General features: G+C 43.8%; 1 protein-coding gene across 6 annotated transcripts in view; it reads left to right on the top strand.

Moving 5' to 3' along the window:
• Positions 1 to 283: 283 nt before the first annotated feature.
• LOC132388856 (NACHT, LRR and PYD domains-containing protein 3-like) overlaps positions 284 to 6,453 on the top strand; it is a 41,472-nt gene continuing 35,302 nt past the window's right edge. For 3 of the 6 annotated variants that reach the window (XM_059961279.1, XM_059961277.1, XM_059961276.1), the window contains exons 1-2: positions 284 to 427; positions 2,881 to 3,049. The gene's annotated coding sequence lies outside the window, so the exon portion shown is untranslated. Of the gene's footprint in view, positions 428 to 2,587; positions 2,795 to 2,880; positions 3,050 to 6,453 lie in introns of all 6 variants that reach the window. The other 3 variants (XM_059961281.1, XM_059961280.1, XM_059961282.1) reach the window with 3 other exon arrangements.

The raw sequence follows: 6,453 nt of genomic DNA, 5'->3' as shown, positions 1-6,453 counted from the left end.
ACTTTATGCAGTCCTGGGTAGGTCTGTGGTCTGGTGTAGTTTTTTTTTTCTTTTCTGTGTTATTTTTTATGTGGTTCAGTCCAGTTTTTGTACTCTGTCATGTAACACCATGGTCCTGGAAAAAAAAACACGTTGTCTCATTTTTACTGTGTACTGTACCAGCAGTTATGGTCGAAATGACAATAAGAGTGACTTGACTTGAATCGGCAGCATCTGCGGATTTGTCTCCGAGGCCCCGCCCACGCTCTGATGACGCAATAAGCACACTGCGCATGCTCACATTCCCGGGCTGGGCAGTGATTTTTTTTCTTTGTGTTGAAGCGGGTCTGGAGCGGTGGATTGTCCACGGGATCCGGATCGGGAGAGGGCGAGCCGCGGGGGCCGGTCGGATCATTCTCTGCGGAGCGGGACCGACAAGATCCATGCGGTGAGTATTGAGTTCGGTCCCGACCGATGCTGGGCAGTGAGTCCCAGTAACTTCCCCGAACTCGCGGTCTCACCCCGCTTCCTGAACAAAACCTGCCGGGGTCTGTCCGGGTTGTGAGACCTTCACCTCGAACCTGGGGATATTTTCTACGATGTGTTGATAAAAGTTGGTTCAGGGAGAAGGGTAAATGCCAAAGTTCCTGTTGCTCTATCTTTGTCATTTTAGTACATAGTAGTATGTACTGTTAATGCTGTATCTGTGTATTGCCGGAGGTTCCATCAGTGATCGTCCTTGATCCCTGCTCCCACCCGATCCATCTGCTTAATCCCTGCACATCTGGTTCAACCTCTGTCCAGCCTGCAACCCACCACCTCGATGATAAATATCGACAATCTCTCTTCTACCGTTGCCGTCATTGTGAAGTCTTTTGCCTCACGGAGTTATTTCTGAAATCAGTGTTTGTTACCTGGAACTGCCAGAGGATTTATTTAATGCAGAATGAGGAAGGATAAAGACAGTCATCACAATTTTAGTTTCAAAGTTACCAAATGGCCGCTGTGTTAATCTATGTCAGACGGTGACTCTCAGTATTTAAAGTTGAGTCTTATTTCCTGTTTTGGTCATGTTTGGAGAGGCAATTCCTCTGTTGCCAGGAACAGCCACAGGATCTGCAGGGAGTGGTGCACAGTTTTATCGCTCTCCGGTCATTTCCTCTCATTGAGAGTTAGTGGCCTCGGGAGCAGATGTAACAGACTGATAGTGGGTGCGGAGGATGTTGTGAGCGTTCACTGTGTCGACTGTATTAACCCTGTGTTAGAATGAAGAGAAAACTAATGAATGTGGGACTTACCTTTGTGCAACTTTGTTCAGGCCGTCACAAACATCTTGTGATCAGTCAATAGTTGTGCATCATTTAAAGTAAAAAGAGAAAACGCTGGAACCGTTCAGCAGATCGGGCAGCATCAGTTCTGATAGTGAGTCTTCCACAGTTTCTCTTTCCACACATCCAATCTGATGTACCGAGTTTCCAGCATTTAATTTCAATTTGAAATGAAAAGCCTGTTATTCCTGTTAGCCCACAGGAAATGCGACGGCCAATTGTACTGGGCAAGATCTCATTTAACAATCGGATAATGATAAAATGCTTTCAGTTTATCTGCTGGAGACAATGTGAAACGTATTCCTGCCTGCTGGTGACCCACGCCCAGGTTTTCCAGCCCGATATCTGGCCCAGTCAGAGGATTATCAGCTTCCCATTCTGACACAGGTTGATGCAGGAGTGTTAGTTTTTGAACTCTGAATGGCCGACACACTGCAGCATTGTACCGGCCGCAAGGGAGTCCTGGGAAATTGGTGCTTGGACTGTAAACCTGGGGTGTAGACTCCGAGTATATGGAACTGTCAGTTTTTGGGATTTGACCAGGTCATTACTTCTGTAGCTGGGGCTGAATGTTCCTCCTCCCTCAATGAATCAGAAGTCTCGGGTTGCTGGACATTGGTTGTGGGGGAATCCCTGATGTGGGGACGATGTGTGAGGATTCTGGGGTCGGTAAGTGACACGTTCAGCTGTGTGACCCGATCACAGATTGTGACCCTGGTGAAATGGATCTGGGGATCAAGCTGCTCGGGCTCATGAGGTGTTGAGAGAGTGTTTCTGGTCTGGTCTCAGTTGTTTCTTTCTGGGGTTCCTTTGGAGGCAGTCACTGCTAATCTGAGTTCCTATACCATCCCTCACAGGGAAAGGAGGCCATTAAATGTTTGCAGCAGTAGAATTGGACCCAGCGGTTCAGTGTTCAAAGTGTATTTGGAAATTTCCCCTCACTGTCATCTGTCTGTTAGTCAATGGTCATGGACCTGTGTTCAACGGAGTTACGAGGGACAGTGGGGGTGGGGTGATGCTTGTTTAAGGAAACCTACAGAATGCTGAAACGCCTGGATACAGTGGACATGGAGATGATGTTTCCATTAGACGGTGAGTCTGGGATCTGAGAACACAGTCCCAGAATAAAGATGCTTCCCTTTAAAATTGAGATGAGGAGAATATCAAGTAAAGGGTGACTGATCTGTGGAAGTTGTTGCCACAGACGGTGGATGAAGCTGTTGTTGGGGTATATTTATGGCAAAGGTTAATATATTTGTGTTTGTTCCTTGTATCTTCAGGGTTACAGGAGGAAGGCAGGATTTTGGTGTTGGAATGAAATCAGCCATGGTTGAATGATGAGGCAGACCAGATGGATCAAATCACATAATTCTGTTCCTGACTGAATGATGGCTCCTTCTTATCCCATATTGTTTTGTGACGTGTGAGGAACAATTACAGATTTGTTCACTCAGATCATTATATTTGTCTTCAATGTTTAAATTTCAGTGAGTTTTATTTTTAGGAACATTGAGCAGTAATGTTTTGTTCTCCTTTGTGTTGTTAACATGCTTTATTATTTTTCATGTTAAAGCTAGATCTGCAGTGAGAGATTTATTGGAAGAAAAGCCCACAACTGGAAGCAAACCACAACTGAAGATGAGGGAACAGCAACAAGTGAACCAGCCCGAGGACTGAGAGCACCGACTGGAGAGAACCCATCTGACTCAGGGTTTCCATTGATTCAGTCAGGAGAAAGTTTGGTGAGTCTCATTTACTCAAACACTGGTCCTTTAGATATTATATACCTGTACAAAGAAAGGTAGGAAATGGTTGGGGTGATACTGAATGTGCCCAGAGGTACCAGTTATGCCTCTATCAGACCCAGTTATGATCAGTCCAGGTCTGGTGATGTGCTGTCAGTATCCAAGCTCTTTAAAGTCACTCACATTCCCTCAGTGTTTGCTCATTTCAAGGTCTTGCATCTTGTGAAGTAGCTTTTGGACACTTCTGAGTGGGGAGACTGAAACAAAGTGGAGAGTTTACACTTAATATCTTTCAAAAAGTAATTCTTTAAACTTACCTGCTGCAAACTTGCTTGGCCTTTTCTCCCTGGGGTGATGGAGAATGAGAGGTGACCTGATAGAAGTGTATAAAATGATGAGGGGTTCTGATCATGTGGATAGCCAGAGGCTTTCTTCCCAGGGCTGACATGAGGGGGCATAGTCTTAAGATGCTTGGCAGAAGGTAGGGGGGGGGGATGTCAGGGGAGTTTTTCCACACAGAGTGGTGGGTCTGGAAGGCATTGCTGGCAACGGTGGTGGAGCAGGATACAATAGGGTATTTTAAGAGACTCTTAGACAGGTACATTGAGCTCAGAAAAATAGTGTTATGCAGTTGGGTAATTCTAGACAGTTTCTAGAGCAGGTTACAAGGTTGGCAGAACATTGTGGGCCGAAGGGCCTGTATGTACAGTAGACTTCTATAGAACTGTACACAATACTCCAAATTTGGCCTTACCAATGCCTTGTACAATTTTAACATTACATCCCAACTCCTATACTTAATGCTCTGATTTGTAAAGGCCAGCATACCAAAAGCTTTCTTCATCACCCTATCCATATGAGGTTCCACCTTTAGGGATCTATGCACCATTATTCCTAGATTACTCTGTTCTACTACATTCTTCAATGCCCTACCATTTACCATGTATGTCCTATTTAGATTATTCCTCCCAAAGTGTAGCACCTCACACTTATCAGCATTAAACTCCATCTGCCATCGTTCAGCCCACTCTTCTAACTGGCCTAAGTCACTCTGCAAGCTTTGAAAACCTACTTCAGTATCCAAAACACCACCAACCATAGTATCATCTGCATACTAACTAATCCAATTTACCATCCCATCATCCAGATCATTAATGTATATGACAAACAACATTGGACCCAATACAGATTCCTACGGCACAACACTAGTCACTGGCCTTCAACCTGACAAACTGTTATCCACCACTACACTCTAGCATCTCCCATCTAGCCACTGTTGAATCCATTTTACTACTTCAATATTAATACCTAACGATTGAACCTTCCTAACCAACCTTCCGTATGGAACCTTGTCAAACCCTTGTCAAACAAGTTTCAACCTCTAGAACATCTGGACAGCGAAGATGCATACATCAGGATGCTGTTCAGTGCAGCTCAGCATTCAATAAGTCATCCTGGAATCAGTAAGTTGCAAGAACCTGGTGTCAGTACATCCTTCTGCAATTGGATCCTCGATTTCTTCAGTTGCAGACGCCAGTCAGTACAGATTTGCAAACAAATTGCCAGATTAGCCATCAGTACGTGTATACCGTAGGGTTTATGTTTATTCCCTCTGATTTTTTTTGTGCTTCTGACTTTGAGGCTATGCACAGCTCCAATGTCACATTTAATTTTGCTGAAAACATCACTGCCATTGGATGAATCAAAGGTGGTCACAAATCAGCATAGAGGAGGGAGACTGAAAATCTGTCGGAGTAGTGCCAACTACTCACTCAATGTCAGCGAGACCATGGAGCTGATTATTGACTTCAGGAAGATGAACCCATGGATCCCAGAACCAGTCCTCATTGGAGGATCACAGGTGCAGAGGGTCATCACATGCTGTTACCATTTCAGAGGATTTGTCCCAGGTCCAGTATGTGAGTGCAATTATGAAGAAATCATGATAGCGCTTCTACTTCCTTAGAATTTTGCGAAGAATCGGCATCTAAAACTTCAACAAACTTCTTCAGAGGTTTTCTGAAGAGCGGATTCATTGGTAGCATTAGGATATGAAAATCCAAATGACTTTGAATGTAAAATCACACAAAAGGATAGGAGACACGGATAATTCCCTCAGGGTAATGCTGTTCAAACCATTGAGCTCATCTACACGGAGTGCTGTCACAGGTGTTAGGAGAGACGCAGGCTTGTACTGTGAGTGTTGAAGCCACACACACACACACACACACACACACACACACACACACACACACACACACACATATAAATAACATTGTTAACTTTTGTTTATCTTGTTTAAGTTGCTATATTATAAGTGGATATTAACTAAGATAATGGTTTTAACATTAAAACCCGACTCAGTGTATATGCGGCTAATTCCCTCATGGTAATGCCGTTCACACCGTTGAGCACATCTACACGGAGCGGTGTCACAGGTGTTAGGAGAGTCGCAGGCTTGTATGGTGAGTGTTGAAGCCACACACACACACACACACACACACACACACATAAATAACATTGTTAACTTTTGTTTATCTTGTTTAAGTTGCTATATTATAAGTAGATACTAACTAAGGTAATGGTGTTAACATTAAAACCCGACTCAGTGTATAATCTATTGATGCTGGTACGTTACGAAATCGTAACAAAATTGGGGGCTTGTCCGCGACGTGAAAAAATTTGGAACTTATTGATTTGTTGATGGGCTGCTTCCGTTTGGATCGACTTGTGTGGTGAAACCAGCAGCAATGAATATTGGGGAATTTCGTTGTGTCGTTGAGGTAGATAGTCGGATTTACTTATTCTGCAATCTGAACTGCACTTGCTCTATAAATACAACACAACATTGTTTTAGTTTTTCCTGACGCAGCACCTTGATATACCTATGTATTGAATTGCCTGCACCGAATGGCACGCAAGAAAAGCATTTCACTGTGTCTAGATTGACGTCGCAGTAGAAGGTTATCAGTTCTGGAATGAAACTGATAATGAAACTGATCAATTTGTCAAATGGATATTGAAGGGCAGACAAAGATCAATATTAAGGTTTGGGCTGATTACCATATATGGATGAGTAGGGCTGATATATTCACAATGAGTGTCGGGGGTCTCGAGAGAGTTGATGTAGAGGAAGACAAGGTGATGGAATTTCAAACGCCAGTGAATGTATACAAGCAGTTTGATAACGTGGTGTTTAATACGTTCTGAATACCTCCCTTCACTGACGGGAAAGGTCATGATGCAATTATATATAGCATTGGCCTGATTAGAGTATCTTGCTGGTCCTGCTTCCCATAAGAAATGTATGTAATCTCAGTGGAGCCTATACCCAGGGGTTTTCACCAGTCTGTTGCCGAACGTGCGGCTTTTCAGGTTATCTGCGGATAATCTGCCATAGC

The sequence above is a fragment of the Hypanus sabinus genome, unplaced genomic scaffold (genome assembly GCF_030144855.1).
Source record: "Hypanus sabinus isolate sHypSab1 unplaced genomic scaffold, sHypSab1.hap1 scaffold_429, whole genome shotgun sequence".
Lineage (NCBI taxonomy): Eukaryota > Metazoa > Chordata > Chondrichthyes > Myliobatiformes > Dasyatidae > Hypanus > Hypanus sabinus.
The sequence above is the reverse complement of the archived record's forward strand: the minus strand, read 5'-3'. Positions and strand labels throughout refer to the sequence as shown.